The sequence below is a fragment of the Felis catus genome, chromosome B4 (genome assembly GCF_018350175.1).
Source record: "Felis catus isolate Fca126 chromosome B4, F.catus_Fca126_mat1.0, whole genome shotgun sequence".
In the NCBI taxonomy this organism is placed as follows: domain Eukaryota; kingdom Metazoa; phylum Chordata; class Mammalia; order Carnivora; family Felidae; genus Felis; species Felis catus.
Genome location: NC_058374.1, coordinates 9670001 through 9693790, shown reverse-complemented (window position 1 = coordinate 9693790; position 23790 = coordinate 9670001). Strand labels below are relative to the sequence as shown.

Genomic DNA, 23790 nt, shown 5'->3' with positions numbered 1-23790 from the left:
GGAAATTATTTTTTCAAAATGCTTTATATAAAAAGAGAAAAAAACAATAGGTGCTTGGGTTTCTTGCTTTAATTAATTGCTTTAGGGGCATCTGGGTGGCTCAGTTGGTAAGCATCTGACTCTTAGTGTCAGCTCAGGTCATGACCTTGCTGTTTGTGAGATCAAGCTCCATGCTGGGTTCTGCCCTAACAGCATGGAGCCTGCTTGGGATTCTCTCTCTCCCTATCTCTCTGCCCCTCTCCTGCTTGTGCATGCTCTCTCTCTTGCTCTCTCTCTCTCTCTCTCTCTCTCTCAAGATAAATAAATAAACTTAAAAAAAGTTTAATAATTGTTTTAATGCACATATAAATGCTCATTTAAATAAGACTAGATGATTGAAATTAAAAGTAAAGTATGTTCAGATGTTGCATTTTTAGAATTTCAATATGTTTTATTTATATCAATATTCAAACTCAACAAAACCCAAATCAAAACAATTAACATGTAATGTTAGAAACACAACATGACCTAGCTTTACAATTAAAGAGACATTTTATTTCCAAACCAGATGGAGTCACAGGTCAAAATTCGCCTTTCCACCAGAGACAAAGAAGGACAAAAAGACAAAATATAAGGAAAACAATTTTAAAGAAACTGGAAATCAGGCAAGAGAAGACAATTATTTCTGAGAGATTAGAAACAAATGAAATGATCTCTTGCATTTCTCAATTTATTGCCAAGGGATAATTTCCAGGCCATGACATATCTGGGAACTATGATGTTCCCAGACGTCTCCTTGAGGTGAGATAAAGCTAAAATTCTTATTAGGAAGGACAGCTAAAATTTGCAGGACAGAGTAGGAGAACTGCACACAGAGGAGAAACTCAACATCTGCAGAGGATCCCCCTAAATTCTTCGGCTGAATGCTGATCAGTGAATGGATGTGAGAACATGAACTGTGACTGGGAATAGTACCATTAAAAGGATGATAGGAAATAATCCCTATGGCTCAAACGTGGTTGAGAAGAGTTCCTTTTCCTACCACCAAGAGTGAGAAACCTCATAATTCACAGCGTATCACATGGAACACTCAGAAAAGCTTTACCTCAGTAGTGGGATAAAGTTAACATTAGAAAAACACTCTCTGGTCCCACATAACAAACATGAAAAAGCAAGACCTGAAAGGATCAATTTACTAGCAAGTTAACTGAATCACATCTTTTTTTTTTAATTTTTAAATTGTTTTTAATGGTTGTTTGTTTATTTGAGAGAGAGAGAACAGACAGACAGACAGACAGAGAGAATGTGAGCAGGAGAGGGGAAGAGAGAGGAGACACAGAATCCGCAGCAGGCTCTAGGCTCTGAGCTGTCAGCACAGAGTTCAACACAGGGCTCGAACTCACAAACTGTGAGATCATGACCTAAGTCAAATCCAGCCACTTAACCAACTGAGCCACCCAGGTGCCCGACTGAATCACATTTTGATACCATAAACCAAGAGCATTTATAGGAATGAAAAAATACCTAGCACATAATGAGTAAAATCTAATTTAAAAATTATTAGATATGCAAAGAAGCTAACAACTATTTTTCATAATTTATAAAAATGGCAGTCCATAAAAACCAACTCAGAAATGACACAGATAACATACTAAGTAGATAAGAATATAAAAAAATTAGTTATTATAACCATATTTAATATGGTCAAACCCAGAAGATTTAGAATGTTATATAGAAGTCTGAACAATACTGGGGGGTGGGGGAAGAAGACTCAAACTTGACTTCTAGAGATGAAAATTACAATGTAAGAAATCATATGTGCAAGAATTAACATTGTGCATTACAGAAGATTACAGATAGAGCAATAAAAAATTACAAATGAGAAATAGAAAAAAAAGACAAAAAATCTCCAGAACATCACGATTCTTAAAACAACCTCAACCAGTTTAATTAGAATCTGTGAAAGAAAACAGACACCAAGAAAAGTATTTTAAGAAATAATGCCCCAAATTTCCAAATTTAATTAAAAAAAAAAAAAAATGAACCCACAGCTTCAAAAACTCAATGAACCAAAAAACAAATATGAGAATAACAGCAGATTTCTTATCAGAAACAATGCATGTCAAGTGACAGTGGAACAACAAATTTAAAGTACTGAAATGATTAAAGCAATGACAAAATAGCTAGATTTCTAAATAAAATTAAAATAGTTTTCAGAAATAAAAGCATAATTAATGCCTTTTAGGCACAGAAGTGTTGAAATAATTCAACAGCAACAGAGATACACTATATGAAAGGTTAAGGTAGAAAGAAAATTATAAGATAAAAATACATATCTATACAAAGGAATGAAAAGCAGCAGAACTGACCATTACCTTGGTAAATATACAAGGCTATATTTATGATTATTTAATCTGTTTAAGAGAGATTGGACCAAGAGAATAAGAAGACAAGCCGCAGGCTAAAAAATAAAATAAATAAATGGGGACAAGATCTAAACAGACACTTCACCAAAGATAAAGAATGACAAATAACCATATGGAAAGATGATCCATATTATATATCATAGGGAATTACAAATTAAAACAACAATGAGATACTACTATACATCTATTAGAATGGTTAAAATCTAGAACACTGACAACACCAAATTCTGGCAAGGATGTAGAGCATCAGGAACTTTCATCCATTCCTATTGTAATGCAAAATCGTACAACCACTTTGGAAGACCATCTGGCCATTTCTTACAAAATTAAACCTTCCTTTTATCATATGATCTAGCAATCACTATTCTTGGTATTTACCCAAATGAGTTGAAAATTTATGTCCACACAAAAACCTGCCCATGGATGTTTATAGCTGTTTTATTTACAGCTGCCAAAATTTGGAAACCATCAGAATGTCCTTCAGTAATTGAATGGATATATAAACTGTGGTATAAGCAGACCAGTGAATATTATTCTTTGCTACAAAGAAGTGGACTACCAAACTATGAAAAGACATGAAGAAAACCTAAATGTGTATTTCTAGGTGAAAGAAGCCAAGCTGAAAAGGCTGCATACTATATAGGATTTCAGCTATATGGCATTGTGAAAAAGATATAATTATGGAGACAGTAAAAAAGATCAGTGGTGTCCAAATGGTAATGGGAGGGAATAATGAATAAGCCGAACACAGAAGATTTTTAAAACAGTGGAACTATTCTGGATGATACTACAATGTGGATGCCTGTCACCATATATTCATTAAAACCCATAGAATGTATAAAACCCACAAAATGTACAGTCCTAAGCTAAACTATAAGCTGTGGGTGATAATGATATGTCATTGTAGGTTCATTGATTATAAGCATGTTGATAGTGGGGGTGGCTACATATGTGCAGAAGCAGGGGATATATATGGGACTCTCTCAGCTCTCTAGTTGATTTTGCTGTGCACTTAAAAATTTCCCTAAAAACAACTATTAACAATGAGAGAGATTGAGAGATTGTTTAATGAAAGATTGTTAGTGAGAGATTGTTTAAGGCAAAAATAATAATTGTCTGATATATATGTATAAGTAAGTCTATGGTAAGACTAGTTCAAAGAATGGGAGGACAAAAAGTGAAGTATATTATCATAGGATTGTTATATGTGAAAGGATTATTCACTTCAATACAGAATGTGATGAGTAAATGATATAAAATACAAATCCAAAAACAACCACTAAAATAAATAGTTATAGCCAATATAGGAAAAAAACAAATAAAAGCAATTATAAGAGATGCTCAATTAAAACAAGGCCAAAAAGGAGGGTGTAGGAGTGCTGACAGCATTTACTCCACCTTTGGCCCTCCATCTTGTCCATGCCCATGCAATGACCTCCCTCAGGGCTATGCATTACAGGCCCCATGGAGGTTAATGTATGCCCTGACTGGAATGTGAGAAAGCTTGTGATTTTCCCTAAAGTGGCACATAGAAAGTGTCACTTTACATATCTAGTAGAGATGATGAGTGCACACATGATGCCACTTTGGGTAACTATCCTGTGACCTCACCACTATGCCCCTCACTCTGTAAAAGCTGGGGATTAAGGTCAGGACTGGGCAGAGAATGGCTGTGTACTGGCTAGACTGTCCATCCTCCTGATCCCTCCTGTCCATTAAGTGACTCTGAATAAAACTCTGTAATGGTATAGAACTGCTTACTTCATTCTTTGGTCTTAAACTGCCTTCTCAGTTTGGAGGATAGTTTACAGACCCTCCTTCATTCTTGCAACAGAGGAAAAATGAAGGAAATTTTAAAAATAAATCTAACTTTTTCAAAAGTCATAATAAGTGTTATTATCTGTACATCCCAAATTAAAATGAAGAAATGATCATTTGTCTAAAAAGGCAAGGCCTTATTAAAAACTGACCTAAATATAAGCACACAAATATGTTAAAAATTAAAGAGTAAGAAAAATATACCACTAAGGAAACAGTAAGGAAAACACTAAGGAAAAGAAAACTCCATTAATATCAGAGAAAGTAGGTTTTAGAGTAAATATTACTGAGGATAAATATGGCCATACAATATGATAAAAGAGTCAATACATCTAGAGGATACAACAATTCTAAATAATTATGAACCTGATAACACAGCTTCACAAGTCATAACGTGAAAATGGATAGAAACTGCAAGGATAAATAGACAAATCTATAACTATACTGAGGAATTTTAATAACTGACTCTCAATTACTGATAGAATAAATATACAAGACATAAGTAAGACTATAAACGGCTTGAACAATACTCAACAAGTTGACATAGTGATATTTTCAGACTATTCCATCCCAAAACAACAGAATCTACAGACACAAGAATCTATGTACTTTTTAAAATGCATATGGAATATTTACTAAAAACAAAAGAGTCTGGTCCATAAGACCAGTCTCAGTAAACATAAAAGTACTCAAATCACATAAAATATGTCATCTGTCCACAATGAATTTAAATTAGAAATAAATAACAGGGAAAAAAACAAATATGAAATGTTTGGAAGCTAAATAACATGTTTCTAAATAAGTTAGAAGTTAAAAAAATAAAAATGGAAATTAGAAAATATTTTGAAGTGAACAAAAAACAGATATAATTAAAAACAAAAAAGATTCAAAGCAATATCCTCAGCTTCTACCTGAAGACAAGTTTTAGAACCAATTATATCCCAAATAAGGAGAAGGAAATTGTACATATCAGGGTAGATGTCAATTAAAAAGAAAACAGAAAAACAGACAAAAATTTAATGAAATCATAAGCTGGTTCTTTGATGAAATCTCATAAAAATAATCAAATTCTATTTGGGAAACACGGAAGGAATAAGCAACCATCTGTATTAGGAGTGAGGGTAGTGACATCATTAAATGTTATAAAACAAAAAAGATAATTCTAAAATATTATGAACAACTCCATGGTAATAACTTTGACAACATAAATGAAATGGAAAAATGCCTTGAAAGTCTTAAAGTACAAAAGCTCAATCAAGAAGAAACAGACATCCACAATAGTCCTGTGTGTATTAAAGGAGTTGAATTTATAGCTCCATTATTTGCTGCTTCACCTTACATTTTTATGTTATGGAGATGGCCTCTTTCCATAAAGCTGATGAACCAACCTCTGCTAGCTTCAAACTTTTCTTCTGCAGCTTCCTCACTTCTCTCAGCCTTCATAGAATTGAAGAGAGTCAGGGCCTTGTTCTGGATGAGGCTTTGGCTTAAAGGAACGTTATGACTGGTTTGATCTTCTACCCAGACCACTCAGACTTTCTCCATATTAATAAGAACTGTTCTGCTTTTTTATCACTTGTGTATTCACTGGAGCAGCACCTTTAATTCCTTAAAGAACTTTTCTTTTGCATTCACAACTTGGCTAATTGGTACAAATGCCAAGCTTTTGGCCTGTCTTGGCTTTCAACATGCCTACCTCACTAAGCTTAGTTGTTTCTAGCCTTTTTTTTTTTTTCTTAATGTTTAATTTTGAGAAAGATATGGAGGGAGAGAGGGAGAAAGGGGCGGGGGAAAGAGAGAGAGAGAGAGAGAGAGAGAGCGAGAGAGAGAGCAGGGGAGGGGAGGGGCAGAGAGAGAGGGAGACATAGAATCTGAAGCAGGCTCCAGGCTCTGAGCTGTCAGCACAGAGTCCGATGTGGGGCTCAAACCCACGAACTGGGAGATCATGACCACAGCCAAAGTCAGACACTTAACCAACTGAGCTACCCAGGCGTCCCTCTAGATTTTGATTTAAAGTGAGAGACCTGTAAGTCTTCCTTTTACTTGAACACTTAGAAGCCATTGTAGGATTATTAATTGGCTTAATTTTGATAGTGTTGTGTCTCAGGGGATAGGGAGGCCTGAGGAGAGTAAGGGGGAGGGGGAAGTTAACTGTCAGAGCACACATTATTATTAAGGTCACTCTCTTATATGGGCACAGTTCATGGTGCCCCCCCACCCAGAAATTACAGTAGTAACATGAAAGATCACTGACTAGCATAAAAAATATAATAATGATTTTTTTTAAAGTCTGAAATACTGTGCAAATTTCCAAAATGTGACACAGATACATGAAGTGAGCAAATGCTGTTGGAAAAATGGTGCTGACTGCCTTGTGCAATGCAGGGTTACCACAGACCTTCAATTTGTAAAATACACAATATCTGTGATGAACAATAAAATGAAGCACAATAAGACAAGGTACCTACTTCCGCATCATTCACGGATTTGATAATATTAACTTGCCAACAGAGTAGGTAAGACTACATCGCTGGAACTAGAGGTCAGTCATGAGCTTTGTTTTGTATAGTCGGTACCAAGAGTTAGACTAAGATGGAAAGAATTGGAAGATACTGAATGTGTAAGTGGGAACGGATCAGGAAATTGATTGGGTATATACCTATGCATTTGGCATTTCCAAGTACTTTGTTAGTTTGTCACGGAAAATTTAAAAGCAATAAAGAATCTAATTCATGCCTCCAAGTGTTAGAATAGGCAGTTAGGATTTACCAGGATGCCTGGGGACCAACAAAAAGGGCATGGGGGGAGGGTAGTTAAACCCCTTATCAGCCAGGGCAAACCAGATAGGCCTGAGACAAAGAAGCTTGGAGACCCTGACCAAATAAGGTAGAAAAAGCATGAAACCCTGCTCCAAAGAAATCCCCTCCCCAAATAATAAATATTCCGCCACTTAGTTAACAACTGCCAATAATAGATAGAGACCCAAATGCTGGGCACAGCTCCCCCTGGAGCACTCCCTGTCTCAGATCTTGAGGGATGTTCTCTCTCTCTTTCATAAACTCTTTACTTGCACTGCTCAACTACTGTCTAGTCCATTCTTGAATTCTTTTCTTGCCAGGAGACTAAGATCCTCTAACCATGTTTCTGGCACAGGCTGGGTGGGGGAATTAGGGCCTACTGGACTTCCCATTCTGCCTGACAACACAAGAAACCAATCATTCTGAGCAGTTAGAACTAAAATGTGCAACACACATTGAGAAAATTAAGGGCCAACTATGTGACAAGAATGATTTGTACATGACTTTCAAAAAGGGTAGAGAAATCCAAATCATAGAAAATGTAAGCATAAAACAGAAGGGATGATTTGTTAGATGAAAAGTGAATTCAGCTAAGTTTGAAATTTGAGTAGTATTTATACAAATAAGAATTGGGAGGAAATAGTATAGAAAACTCAGAAAATTAGGAGGACAGAGAGAAAATAGAATAGACCCTGCTGGTTAAAATTGAGTTGGAATATTGAGAAAGGATAGACAATACATCTAAAAAGGGGACTTGGGACAGGTTTCAAGTCGCTGACGTCCTCCCAATTTCTTGTGCAAGGTGTCTAGCTGGAATGTACATAACATCCCAGGGAGTTGAAAAGCTGGAAGTCAGAAGATTATCTCAGTGGCTACAACAGGAATTCGGTTAGGAAAGCACTGACGAAGGCCTGGTCTTTTAGTGGTACTAACTGCAGATTCCCCCAAAAGACCATCAACATAAACTGCTGATACAGCTAAGTTTATTACTGACTGTTGCATAAGGGACCATTTCCTCCATAAGATTCTTAGTTACTTTTTAGAGGGGAGAAGAAATAGGCAGCATATTAATGAAGTTCTGGTTGGGGGCAGGCATTTAGAAAAGGGGGGAGGTCTATTAGTGGTCTGGGAAGCTGCTGACAAGGTTTGAGTATAGTTAATGACCTAATAGTGTGGAACTGATTAACAAAGTCAGTTGAGGGTTTTAAAGGAGTCTTTGGTTATCTTAGCTGAAAAATCTATTGGCCTGAGGGTTTCTCAAAGTCCTCCATTGTTTCAATAAATGGATTTGGGGTAGGTTTCAGAAACAAAGTTATCTGCAATCCTTTATCTACCTGGGTGTTTCCTGAAATCCTTATTATTATGTCTTTATTAGATATTAATACATGCGGTTGGTTGGATAGTATATTATGGTAATGTTGACAGTAAACTACATACAGAAGATAGCTGTGGCTTTCAGGAGTGGCAATAGTTGAGTAAAGGAAAGGATTACCTAAGAAACAGTAAGATCTAGCCACCAATTATACATAGGGTAAAATGAAAAGGACAAATTAGGACCATCTGGGGGTTGATATTTTTAAAACATTGACCAAATTTTGATATTAGAATTAAAGGTAAAAAAAAAAGTTTACAATAAGCATCGAGGACAGAAACTGTTGACATAAATCTTCCTAACTTTAGGTAATTATTAACCATTCAGAATTCAATGTACATTCACTAATATCATTACAAGGCATGACAGTCACTTCAAATCATTTTGGAAACAATGTAGGTATATATAATGAAATAAAAATAAATTAACTGTGATGCACTAAAATTTAGGTTAATAATATAGGTTATATGTTCATTGTAAGTGTTTGTAGCAAAATCTCTCTTTTTTGAAAGTCTGATGACTTTTCCTATACTAATTCATAAGGGTCTGGTTTTGTATTAAATTATCTGTACATATGATTTTTACTCCCCTGCATTGTGTATTCCTTGTGGGCATCAAAGAAAAACTGTACTGGACAGAATTAAACAGGCAAGGAAGACCTTACTCAAGAGTAGTGTGCTAAGGGATTGAGATTGAATGCAACTCTGCTAGGACAAAGGCAGGCAGGTTTTTAAGCACTGGGAAAAGTGGAAAGGGTTCACTGGACAATGTCATGGAGGAAGTTGGTCGACATGAGCAAGCTATCTGTGTTTGGTAATTGTCCCTGATCTGTCTAAAGCTTAGGCAATCTGAGGGGAACACTAAGTTCCTCTTAGTGGCTGAAATATTTGTATTCATCATGCACTTACCTCCTTTGCAAAGACCAATGCCTTGTGCATAATTAAACATTTCCTAAAACTACAAAATATTAAAAATGAAAAGATCTTGCAGCATATCCAATCTGATCTCTCCATTTATATATTCATATATACATATTCATATATATATGTTACAATTTGCTGTGAATAAACTATTACATGTATATTACAAATGCTAGATATGACAATTTCTAAACAATGCCTCTGTGTTAAGAAAAGTCTGTTTTAGATATTTAAGAATATTTTTAAAAATCAGAACATAGGCTTTGATCCTACTGGATTTTCCTTAGATCTTGAAAGGCTTAGTAGTTGCTAAAAGTTTAAATCAGCTTGACAGATAAACATCTTCAAGGGTCTGGCTCATCTCACTGCTATTCCCAAGCTTGCTGCACTTTATAACACAAAAATTGGTTCTTCTTTCTTAAATTCTGTCTTCTTTCCGAAATGATATTTTCAGTTGGTTACATCTAAGACAAATCAATCTATCCCTTTTAAGAATGGAAACACTGCAACGAGTCTTTGAAAAAAGGAATATATAATTTCCCTGGTTTCTTTTCCCAACTGGCATTACCTCCTCCCATCAGTGAATTCTACCCATTCCAAAGTCTTGCCGTAAGTGTGCGTTGGGGGTATAGTGGGGAACACAGCTGCCTTCCAAAGTCTTGCCACATGAACCTAACAACTGTATGTGGAAAATTGTTTCCAAATCTTTATAAGCCCTGCTTGACTATTTTATCAAGTATTTTTTAATGTGAAAAGGTAGGTCAATATTATTTTAAAGACCTATTTTATTAAAGCCTTAAAGAAAAACTCCGCCCTTAAGATTTACATAAAAAATGAATCATGCAAAGGAACTCAAGTTTGCAATATTTGTAACACAAAGATTTCTGTCAAAAAAACAGTTGGAAATAACATGCTGTTTGCAATGTAATTGTTACTATTCACTATAGCAGAAAAGGCAAATGCAGAGAACTAAAAGGCTGACAGCCTAGTCATTTAAAACTACAGGTTGTCTCAGGAATGACAATGGTTTTGAAATTCAGCTCAACCCATGCCGAGAAGTTGCTCGCTCTAGATATTAGAGAATATTTAACACTTTAGTTGAAACTGTTTCTCTTTATTTTTTCCTCAGAACATTTCAACTAACCAAGGAAATCTTAGCCCTTTTTTAAAAAGGTAAATGAAATATTAAAATGGGCACTGGTCTTCTCTGCTGTTTCTGGAATCTGCATTTTTAATGAGGACACTTGTTTAAATGTGGATGATCAATAGAGCTGTAAAACCCACAAACAATTTGTTTCTTCTTCTAGGGAAAAAAGCATTAATATACTGAGTATAATTTTTAATAGACCCACATATTTGCTTAACTTTTTTTTTTCTGCTTTTATTCTTAAAGCAATTTCAGTTCCTATTCTGAAGGTGGAATTGTCCTCATCAGGACGTCTCACCTGAGTGATTCTTGTGCTTCTGTGTGTCCTTCTGGGTACCCTGCTTGTCCCTGACAATGACTCTTTCCCTGACCAACCTATAGTCAGGCTCTGTGGAGCCCCCTTCTCCACGAGGCCTTGACCTTTAACCCCCTCCCCCCAGCCTTGCTTGGCCTGCACAGTAACAAGAATATTAGTAAGTCATTTTAGGGAGACTCACTGATATCTGATCTGATCACCTTCAACATGTAATTGAATATGCCCCAGGTGATGTCTTTACCATGGCCTGCCTTCACAAGAATCCCATTAGGTCGGGTTGGCAAGAATCCCTCCAACCCTTGATCTCTCTCCTCTTAGTGATTTCCCATTGACCCCCACTGACAGACCCCCTCACCATAAATCCCCACTTGAGCATATTTCTATAATGACATCTCCTTTCCCCAATTGTAATAGTTTCTTACTGAAATTTGTTTTTACCACTTTAACTATGGTTTGCCTGGTTTTCTGTAGCACCCCCAATGGTAGCCTTACCTTGAGTAAATTGAGCTTCTTTGGAGGCCCTCAGTTGTGTTGCAGCTGCCACAACGGTCTTCTCAGACAAGAAGGTCCAAGTGGTTGGCCAGTTAGTCTTTAGCTCCTGTGTTTATGATTCTGCAGGCTTCTGACTGCACACAAGGAAAAGACTGAGGTGTAATAGTCCACTCTGTGGAACACTCCTCCCTCTGGGGCCCTTTTTCTTTGCAAGCCTTTGAGCTCACAGCTACTCAATGACCAGAGAGATTAAGCCTACTGACTCCTTCCCCTTGCTTCCCACCCCCACAATTTATATTAGCCCGAATTTAAAGGTATTTTAGGCATCATCCAATCCATCCATCTAGTCTACCACCATTTTACAAACGAGGCAACTGAAACTCAAGACTTTGTACTTGTACTCAGTGGCAGATTTAAGATTAGAAACTGACACCTTTTAAGTTCAATTTAGGGTTCTTTCTACTACAATACATTGCCTCATAAAATTGACATTTTCTAATGGCTTATATACTCTTTTTCGTTTTGTTGGTCTTTTATCCCTTGTCAATAGGCTGAATGGTCTTCAACAACATTTCTCATGAGAAAACGTATCCCTTTCTCAGTGACGCTAAAATAGGATCTATGATGTCAGACATAAGTGAGTGAGTTCAATAGTGGTTCTCCTACTTCTGCGTGATCGCTTACCCAATTTTACATGTGTTAAAGACAGATGGGAGATATCAATAGATAGTATTAATCACAAGTTATAAATGCGATATTGTAATATCCTGCATGAGTTGTTATACAAATGTTTGGATTAGTTGTTTGTATTTTAAATTTCAGACCTCATCAAAATACTTATAAAACAAAATTATAAAGAAAATCACCAGACTCTGAAGATAAAAGAGACTGACTTACACAGTTTATGTTGGTTGATTGCTCCTAGGACAATCTCCTGCAAGTGTGATTGGATTTGCAAATGTCAGAGTTCAAAGTGAACAGACCATGGTATTTACAATGTCTGTTATACAAGAAAGCTGAGCATACTAGCTATCAAGTCAAAGACGATGCAAGCTGGACTTCATTCTTGTTTTCTCTACATACACAGCAGTTTATATAGTACTGGATTTTGGTCCGTTAGTAACATGGGGTTTTTCGGATTTTGTAGTGACATTGTATTATATGATGAAACTCTTGTTACATTCTTTTTTCTTTTTTCCAAGAAAAACTCATTTTTAAATAATATTCAAAATGATTAGCGTTGTTTTACAGATTATAAATGTCTACTACTCAGGAATATATTTAAAAAGTAAAGTTTCTCTTATTGCAAGCACTGTTATTTCTTCTTTCTTTCTTGCTTTTCTTTTCTTTTCTTTTTTTGGTATACATCTTCTTGCCTTCAGCTAGTAATCCTCTTTTGAAATACCATGGAAACAAGCAAATATGCCTCATTAAACTTTCCTTGCAGGAGAAAAATTGAAAGAATTTTTAAATTGTAGAGTAGATAAAAATAAAACACATTTATTTTAAGGGTGATTAGATCGTCCTTTTAAATTCTTTAAAGAAAGGTACCAGAGTTGGCAGGGAAAAAAACAGACCATGTGTTTTCAAATTTGTGAAATTGTGACAATTTTAAAGAATGGACGATTTATTCTTTTGCTTGAATAAATACAGAAAATAATCACTCTCAATTATATTTCATATTTAGTACTAAGTGACATTTCAGATATATTGTGAAAGTAAAGTAGCCATTTCTGATAATGCACACATATAATTATGAGTGACATTAAAGAACTTCTCTATTAACAAGCTGTATTTGCACAATGCCTTTTGTTAAGAAAAACTGCCTTATTTACTCTTGTTCTACGGTATTCCATGAGTTAGGCAATGGGTATATTTCTTTGACAGATGAGACCAGAAACAGCTGGGGTGGTGAGTTTTTTCATAAAGTGAATGAAACTCTCAGGGAGGTAGAGGCGATCAAATTCTTGAATCTTTCAGTGGTCGAATAATAAAAGAAAACTCTTTTACCTAAAGGACATTAGCTGTCCCTCACAGTTGAAACTAAAATTGACAAGTTCATTTCATATTAAGGGTTGATCCTTTCACACAGCTTGGAACTTGGGAATGAAAGAAAATATTAGCTTTTAGTAGTCTTAATTTATTCCCCCCACTATCAGAATAAGCCTAATGAATGGATCTGAGGTTGCAGGAACATCACCATTGCTCAGAATCTCCCTCTCTTTTTTCTGCCAACTTGTATTGTATACTCTTAACTAAGGCAGTGACTATTAGGGACCTGTCTTGAATTAAACATCTAATCCTTGAAAAAGTGAATGATGTTTTTAATGGCACACTGTGAAGTGAAAGGAATTATTGATTTTTGTTGAGTTAGTATTTTGTACATTGAAATCCACTTTAACAACACGAATCAATATATCTCTTTCATCTCACTGTTGTGGATTTTTTTTTTCTCAACCATGGATGTAAATTCATTTAGCAACATGTTAATTTCCTTACTGTCTGGACTGAAAGGTTTCTATCTTAGTGATGTATTAATTGAGGCACCTAAAAGGTATACCGAAACCTCTGACAGATTAAGCAAACCCAAGTGTGTTAAGCTATTACAGGACAGGCCCAAAATGCGATCTGTGTGCAGCAATCCAACCTCTACAGCCAGACAAGGTGGTTATGCTTCAGCAACTGGTGGCTATTTCCTGGTAGTTGCAGATGTGATTTTTGTTCTGTTTCTTATAAAAAGGGCATGAGGGTGTAGGGAGTAACCAGTCCTTTTGCTTGGTTATGAAATTCCTGTAGGGACTAAGGGCAGGCTGCCCCAAGATGGACCATTTTGGCATCAAGATCATTTTGAGTTAAAAAGCAATCAAAACCCAACAGATTCAGGAAAAGCTCCTCCCCAACAACTGCCTAAAAAGAATTTAGGTAGAGGACCTGCTCCAGGAAGAATTATCACCTTAGATTAGCCACATTATGATAGGAACCAGGTGGGCTGGATAGAGAGGAGCCCAAAAAGGCCACTTTGATCAAAGTCCTCTCTTTGTCCCATGGTTTCTTGAGTGGCCCAGTAAACATTTGTTCACTAAAACATTAACTCTTTTTCATTTTGCTGTGATTTGCATTTCTTCCCTTTGAAGTCCCAGGCCCCTACTCCCTTCTCCTTAGCTCAGAATGACGTATATACTTCATTTTCCCTGTCAAATTTCCATGTCTGTGTGGATTCCCTGTGTGTATGCTATTAAATTTGACTTTCTCCTCTTCATCTGTCTCATGTCAATTTGATTCTTAGTCCAGCGAGAAGGACCTAGAAGGAGACAGGAAATTCTTGCTCCCCAACATTCCTTATTAAATGACAATAGGATACTATGAATAATTATATTAGATATAATGCATGTGTTATTATGCATGAATACTTTTCTCCACTGATGATCAAATTTACATTGCTTTCCTTTCTTCATAAATTCAGAAATAGATTTCACTTCTTTTCAAGTATAGATGATATGAGGAAAAAAATGTTCTGATTCTGCTTGTCATTTATTTTAAACTTGCAGGACATTTTCATCCTCAATTTTACAATCTAATGCCCAAGGGAGAACATCTATATTTTTAAAATTGTTGTGCTTGACACTGAAGTTTTACCTTATAAATTTACTTACTTTCTTTTGTTTTGACATTTGTAAATGTAACAAGAGGCAGAGACATTAGCAGCCTACCAGGATTTCCAGAAGAGGGGAAAAAACATCTTTACACCTATGTGCAAGGAAATGTGCCTTTATGTGGACTTCAAGTGGGAAGTTAGATGGTAAATAACATCCTGTACTAATTTCAACAAGGCATCATTTGAATAATTAACATAAGTTTTACAGAGTTGTTCAGATTCTTTCATTGGTATTTTACTTTCTACAATTTATTCACTGAAACACACTCCCATGCACATGCTGCACGGAGAGTTCAATTCATTTTTACTATATTTACTGACTTTAACAACAAAAAAATAAATCTGTTTACTCCATTTTGATTCTGAATCTCAAACATTACAAGAAATTCAACGGGAAAAGAAGTGTGAGGAACTAAGAAAGTTCAGAGAGAGATGGTGAGGATCAGGAAAGGTTTTATGAAGAAAGTGGTGCCCTAGCTAAGTATGGAAGCAACTAGCCAGGCAAATAGGAAGAGAAACTCACGGAGAATAGAGTGATTCACTTAGTGGAGGGAAACGGATACAAGGCAAGAAGGCATAAAGAAGCATAAGCTGGCAGAGGACGCTGGTTGGGACTGGTTTCATATGATCCGACAGGACTCACAGGGAAGATCAGGGAAGCAGTAGCAAGGACCTTGGATTCAGAGTATGGCTTCTTCCTATAAGTCTCATTCACCACATTTCTATCTGCCAAACACTCATATTTTAGCAACTGGCTATAGGGTCCTATCTTCTGCAGTTCTCTAAAGTCCCTCCTCTGAGATCCTGCCTTTTTTTTTGTTCAGACTTCCAGCATAACATGGTAGAAAAAGAAAGTCATCCAGAATATATCGAATCTGAGCTGTTTTGGATTAAATTCTTTGCCATTGCGATCTTCTCATGTCTGTATGTATGGAACTATTTCACTCTTTAACACTGCTTCATAGCATTCCATAGCATGGATTCATTTCCACAAAACTTCATTTATTGTCCATTTTTTTGCAGATGTTTATTTGTGATGTGATGCTTTATCTTGTTCTTGAATTTCCTTAGTAATCAGTTAGGATAAAAATTCTTTTTGACATTTTTGTTATGTCTTCTGTTCTTTGCCTTCATATGTATACTTTATTCTCTACTGTGTATTTACCTATGTATTAGTTTGTATGCCTTTTATATAAATTAACCAACATAAATTTATTAAATTTATATACCCACACTATTTTACCTCTGTTTTATATGATGTAAATATTTTTCCCCAGATGGTCCCTTATATTTTCACTTTATTGATGGCATATTTTGTTACAAAAGGTGTTTATATTCTGGTACCATCAAATGTATCTGATGATTAAGAATGGAAAAGTTATCAGTCTTCTCCTTACGGATCCATGTTGTGGATATCCCATATTTTCTTCGTAATAATTTCATGGTTTTATTTTTTCTTACTTGTTTTGGTTTCCTTATTTTTCGATTTAGAACTAACTGGAATTTATTTTTGTCTTTGTAAAAAAAAAAAAACAAAACCTCATAAAATTAGATTTTATCTCCCATCAATTGACCAATTGTTCTAACAGCCTTACTGACTAGGGCTTTCTTCTTAGTAATTTGTAATGCCATCATATTCCAAATTTCCACATATATTGTATCTAATTGTGGACTACCTGCTTTGGTCCAGGGATATATTTGTATAGTTATGCATAGATATTATACATATTTAGTACATCTAGTTTTATGATACATTTTCATATCTGATAGAGCAAGCATTCCCTTACTGTTTTTTGTTTTTCTTTTCAAAATCTTCTTGGCTGGTCTTCACATTTTAGTATCCCATACAAATTTTTGAGTTAGCTTTTCGAGTACTTGAAAAATTCCTTTTTAGATTTTTGAATTGAATTGTACAGTATTCTTGGGTTAATTTGAAAAGATTAAAATATTTCAAATCCCTCTAGTTTCATGCCCTCTAGTCACATTATGTGCTGTTTTTTACAAAGTTCGTGCGCATTTTTTGATATGCGTATCCTTATGTATTTTTATAACTTTGTTACTGTTATGAATGATATGCTTTTTATGATTATATTTCTTATTGATTTACTGAAATATTGACAGCTATTTGGTTATTTTATATTGATCTTGTATCTAGCCATGAAATTCTCCTTGCAAGTAGTTTGTAGACTAGAAAATCTTCTATACATATACAATCATAGAAATGCCAGTTATATCTGTAAAATTGCCATTTAAAGTCTCATTCTCAGGGTTCCTGAGTGGCTCAGTTTGTCGAACATCCAACTCTTGATTTTGGCCCAGGTCACGATCCCAGGATCATGGGACTGAGCCCCAAGTCAGGCTCTGTGCTGAGCAAGAGGGCTGCTTAAGACCCTCTCTCTTTCTATATGTCTCTTCCCCAACCCTCTCCCCCTAAAAACCCGTTTTCATGATCTTTAACTTTTGTAAATAAGTATAATACATAGTAAGAATGATGAAAATAAACATCCTTTTCTTGTTCCTGACTATAAAGTGAAAGTTATGGTTTCCTTGTTTAGAATGCCATTTCTATACATTTCTGGTAAGGCCGTTTTGCTGTTGACCACTGACACTTCTCCTTCTGTGGCACAGTTGAGGAAAAACGTGTGTGACCTGTAATCATTCTTCCCTAAATGAATGGGTGCTTCCTGGAGGCTGGAATAAAAAATCTAGTCTCAGAATTCGAAGCTGATGTCTCCCATGGCTACTAAAAGAAGAAACTTTGTCTGACTGTTTTCAGCATCTGATACCTCAGATATCTCCCTCTCCATGACCTTACAAGCCCCCGTAAAAGAGAGAAGTATTAATGGCTTAAAAGACAGTGAATGGCCAGCACATTTTTAAACACTGTAACAGAAACTATGCTTAATTGGTTTTATTACGTCTTGAAAAAAACAAATCAAACCAAACCAAACCAAACCAAAACAGGAAGACTCTGTAATTGAAGAAAGGATTGTTGAAGCATTTTTACTTCCAAATTCCACCTAGATACACATTTATACAGCTCGCTAACTGTGACATGATCGTACATTCCAATCTATTCGTACTATTCAAGCTATCATTTAAGTTTTAATCATTTTCTCTGCAAACATGTTATCAGATATTCCCAAGTTGGATTAGTATTTGATAAATGACAAGAAAAATACTTGTGTATTTACATCTAGGGTTAGAATGAAAGGGAATGACTGTGGAGCATTCCAACACGTGGAGAAATTCAGCTCTACAAGAAGCTCTTTCTTTAGTTCCTATGACAGTAGAGAGAAAGCCTGAAAGAATCTAGTGCCAGAAGACTGACAAAACTACGAGAGCAAAGGAAGGGCTTGTGTAAGAAAAAAGAAAAAAAAAAATCCAGAATTTCATTTACTGGCTCAAGTTGTTGGGGAATAAAATATCTATTTTTGTGACACACGGCTCAATAAAGACCTGGGCTGAAGAGAAGTGGGAGCATGCATTTTAGTTCATGGGCACCAGGAATTTAAGTATGTAACCACCTGGGGTCGGGGAGCAGCAATCTGTCAAGAGAACATGCTCTGAGTCAAGTTGCTTAAGAATTTATTTTTCAGAACGAACTGGTAAGTTAATAATATTTTAGATGGAATTTGACTCCAGAATTCTCCCAGAGAAATGAACTGCTTGACCGGAAACAAAAGACAAGTACCTGGTTTCTTAACTCCAAGAAACCAAAAATATTGTGTTTCTTAGTCCAAGCATAGGTCTGACTACTAAGCAAATAGCTCGAAAAAGGGATTTATTTATTTAGTTAGTTAGTCAGTCAGTCAGTCAATCAGTCCTTGGACCTATGGAAAATCAACAAGACAAAGTGCTCTAGTGGAAAGGGCGTGGGGTTTTTAATCTCATTCCCATATAAGTTGACATAATGACTTGGGTATTTTGCAATTCACTTTCCTTCTGTGTCCCTTAGTTTCCTTAACTACAAAATGAATTCATGGACATGATATAAAACACACAAGAATTCTGTAGTGCAAGCCAGGCATCAAAAATACCAAATGCTCCATCTATATATAAACTAGTTGGTGTTGGTGACAGAGGGATGAAGGATCTACCTGCTGGCTTCCTGGTCTTCCTCCAACTTTGAGACATTTCTCAATAAAATACAGGTCCCTGTGGTTCTCTCTCACCTTCTGAGATTGAGTTATGTGTCCTGTTGAGCGTTGTCCTTTGTCTCTAGTGTCCTCTTAAATGGGTGTGCTCTATAAGTAGCAGTTCAGTACCAAGCTTTCACTGACGCTTCCCTGTTAGGCCAGGTGGTCCCAGGGTTATTCTTCCCACAAGCACTGCAGTCCAGGCTGCTTCAAGTTTTGTGATGCTAGATACTGGCTGGAAATTTTCAGTCGAGACTTGAAATGTAGCCCATTTTTAGATTCCTATGGGGAAAGCAAAACGAAAATTATTCAAGTTAACATTGAACCAGAAATATTTCTGACCCCTCACTAACCTCTGAAGGAATCCCTGCCTTTAGTACTAAAAGAGAGACGTAGTTGTCTAAATTTAAAGCTAGACTATATACTGCCTGAGGGAAGGTAACATATGTACCTTGTCGTTTTAAAAATGATTTGTTTCAAAAATCATTTCACTGAGGTGTAATTGACACACAAAAGCTGTACATATTTAATGCAGGCATCTTAATGAGTTTGGAGATAAGTATATATCCATGAAACTATCACCAATAATCTATGCTATAAAATAGCCATCAAACTCCAAAAGTTTCCTCCCACCTTCTCCTCCTCCTTCTTTTTCTTGCTATTATTTGTTATTTTGTGATAGGAACACATAATATCTACATTCTTAGCAAATTTTAAATAATATAATGCAGTAACTATAGGAACTATGCTGGATGGTAAATATCCAGGACTTATTCATCCTGCCTAACTAAAACTTTGTTCCCTTTGTCTACTACATCCTGATTTCTCCTTCCTCCCATCTCCTGGCAACAACCATTGTACTCTCTATTTTTATGAATTTGACTATTTTATATTTCTCACATAATTGGTATCATATGGTATTTGTCTATCTGTGTCTGGCTTATTTCACTTAGCTTAATGTCCTCCAGGTTCATCTGCGTTGTTGCAAATGCAGAACAAAATAGAGTTTAAGTCAAAACTATCTTAAGAGACAAAGAAGGTCATTATATAATAACAATAGGGTCAATTTACCAGGATGATATCACAATTATAAGCATATTTGCACCCAACTTATCAGAGTGCTTGAGTATGTGAAGCAAACACTGACAAATCTGAAGGGAGAAATAGCCATACAATAATAGTAGGAGACTTCACTATCCCATTTTCAATAATGGATAGATCATTCAGACAGAAAATCAATGAAGAAACAGCAGACCTTAGCAATATAGACCAAATGAACTTAACATACATCTACATTACATCCCATCTAATGGCAGCAGAATACACATTTTCTCTAGTGCATATGGGAAGTTCTTCAGGATAGAATCCATGCTATATCACAAAACAAGTTTTAATAAATTGAAGAAGACAAATAATTCCAAGTATCTTTTCCAACCATGACAAAATAAAACTAGAAAAAAAAGCATAAAAAGGACAATGGGAGATTAAACAACACACTATTGAACAACCATGGGATCAAAGAAGAAAATTGAGAGAGAAATTAGAAAATATTTTGAGACAAACAGAAACAAAATGCAACATGCTAAAACTTATGAAGTACAGGAAAAGTAGTACGAGTAGAGAAGTTCCTAGTGATAAATGCCTACTTTAAAAAACAAAGATCTCCAATACCTCAAGAAACTAGAAGAGGAAGAACAAACTAAGCCCAAAGTTAGTGAACAGGAGAAAACAGTAAAGATTAGACCAGAAATTAAAAAAAAAAAAAAAAAATTGAAAAACAACAGAAAAATCTATAACACTAAGAGTTTATTTTTTCCATATAAACAAAAGTTGACAAACCCTTACCTAGAATAACCAAGCAAAAAAGAGAAAAGACTCAAATAAATAAAATGAGAAATAGAGGAGAAATTTCAAAGGATGCCACAGAAATAAAAAAACAATTATAAAGGATGATTATGATTAATTATATGCCAAAATGGGACAGTCTGGAAGAAATGAATAAATTCTTAAAAATATACAGTGTGCTAAGACTGAAACAAGAATAGAAAGCATGAGCAGATTGATAACATACATTGAAGCAGTAATCAAAAGTCCCCCCTAAAGTAAAGCTCAAGACCAGATGGCTTCACAGGTGATTTCTACCAAATATTTAAAGAATTAATATCAATTTTCCCAATCTTTTCCAAAAAATAGAGTATGAAGGAGAGTACTTCCAAACTCACTTTGGTACCAAAGGGAGACAAAACACCATAAGAAAAGAAAACTATCTCTTCCCAGTTCTTTAATTTAATCCCATTAGTTAATGCACTCTGTTTTTGATGGGCCCACCGTTTCTGAAGGCCATAGTGTAGGTCGCCTGTAATGCAATCTCATTATTCTCTCTAATTACCAGAAACTATGGTATGCAGTGTGTAAACGGTGTTTTAAATGACTGAAGGTGATGTCTATTCTCCTCTCCATCTCCAACACAGATGATTGGACCAGGAATAATAGGTAAGTGTCCAAAAGTATCAAATGCAGAGCCTTAGGGAGCCTGATTTGGAAAGTTGGTTCATGCTAATCAGATCCTCTCCTTCAGGAATGGAAACTCAGAGAGAACACACTTATGAGCTGTGGAATGTCTGGCTCCACTCAGTCACTGGTATGTGTAGTAACAGAAAGTCTGTCATTAAAGAGAGGTGATATGGAAAACAAGGGAGATTTTTAGAAGGTAGGCAGAGATAATTTTTTTACATTGGGAAAAACCCACAAAAATGTTTCCTGCTTGTGATGAGTTCATAGAAAGATCTGGAAGAAAAAATATAACTTAAAAATTGTACAGCAAGAATGAAGCTGAAACCTTACCTAATATCCTAAACAAAACAAAACAAAACAAACACTAAAAATCAAAGACCTAAATGTAAAACTTAGAACTCTTAAAAAAAAACCATAGAGGAAAATTTCATAGCATTGGATTTGACAATGATATCATATATATGGCACCAAAGTGTAGGCAACAGCAAAAATAGACAAAGTAGAATTCATGAAATTTTAAAAAGAAGTATATTGGGGCGCCTGGGTGGCTTGGTCGGTTAAGCATCCGACTTCGGCTCAGGTCATGATCTCACGGTCCGTGAGTTCGAGCCCCGCGTCGGGCTCTGTGCTGACAGCTCAGAGCCTGGAGCCTGTTTCAGATTCTGTGTCTCCCTCTCTCTCTGCCCCTTCCCTGTTCATGCTCTGTCTTTCTCTGTCTCAAAAATAAATAAATGTTAAAAAAAAATTAAAAAAATACTTTAAAAAGAAGTATATTAAAAAACAATATCACCAGAATAATAAGGCAACACACAGAACGGGAAAAACATACTTTCAAATCATATCTGATAAGGACTTAATATCTGGAATACCTAGAGAACTCTTAAAATTCAACAAGTAAATAAGAACAACCCAATTCAAAAATGGGCAAATGACTTTTCCCCAAAGAAGATATACAAATGGCCAATAAGCACATGAAAATATGTTAAACACCCCTAATCATTAGGGAAATGCAAAATCAAAACCACAATGACATATTACCTCATACCCATTAAAAAACAGAAAACAAAAAGCATTGGCAAGGATGTGGAAAAATTAGAATCCTTGTGTATTGTTGGTAGGAATATAAAATGGTACAGCCATTGTAGAAAACAGGATGGTGATTCCTTAAAGATTTAAACATAAAATTACTATATGATCCAGCAATTCCATTTCTGGGTATATATCCAAAATAACCGAAATCAAGGTCTCAAAGATATATGTACAGTAATTTTCATAATGGTATTATTCACAACAGTTAAAATGCAAAAGCCGCCCAAGTGTCCATTGACAGACTAATGGATAAGCAAAACATGGTGTAAACATACAGTGGAATATTATTCAGCCTTAAAAAGAAAAGTTCTACTGTATGCTACCACATGAATGAAACTTGAGATAATTATGCTCATTGAAATAAGCCAGTCAGAAAAAAACAAATAGTGCATTTTTCCACTTATATAAGGTACTTATAGGAGCCAAATTCATGGAGAACCAAAGCAGAATACTGGTTTTCAGAAGCTGGGGGGCAGGTAGGGAAAATGGGGAGTTAGTGTTTTAAGGATATAAAGTTTCAGTTTTACAAGATGAAAAGAGTTCTGGGGATGGATGGTGGTGATGGTTGCACAACACTATTAATGTATGTAATACCACTATACTGCACCCTTAAAAATGCTTAAATGGTATTTTTTTTTTTATTTAAGAGAGAGAGAGAGAGAGAGAAAACATCAAGGAGAGGGGCAGAAAGAGACAGAGAATGAATCCCTGTGCTCAGCGCAGAGCCCGACAGAGGGCTCGAGCCAAAATCAAGAGTCGCACACTCAACCGACTGAATCACGCAGGCGCCCCAAGATGGTAAATTTTATGTTATGTTTACTACATCACAATAAAAAAGCTGGAAATAAAATATTATCCTGCAGTCAACTAATACTAAGATTGAATGATAGACGGTTTGGGAGTGTGTAGGTGGGACATTTTAATCAAGGGAGGGATGGGGTAGAGTTGATTACTGACCTTGGAAAATCCAGAAAGAAGAGCTGTTGTCCTAAACCCCACTTAACCCCAAGTTAACTTCAAGTTAACTCTGCAGATGTTTGCCTTTGCTGTGTTTCTATGAAATGCTACATGACAATTATTATTGTCAACTTCAGGGGGATTATCAATGAGAAGAATATGCTTCTA

At 35.7% G+C, this 23790-nt stretch overlaps 1 long non-coding RNA gene across 1 annotated transcript in view; it reads right to left on the bottom strand.

Annotated features, from left to right (window-relative positions):
- LOC109501315 overlaps positions 1–23790 on the bottom strand; it is a 334390-nt gene that overhangs the window by 16759 nt on the left and 293841 nt on the right. Inside the window, exons 2-3 of the long non-coding RNA XR_006601239.1 lie at positions 19099–19344; positions 11269–11402 (exon numbers count right to left, since the gene is read on the bottom strand). This is a non-coding gene — a long non-coding RNA (uncharacterized LOC109501315). The remainder of the gene's footprint in view (positions 1–11268; positions 11403–19098; positions 19345–23790) is intronic.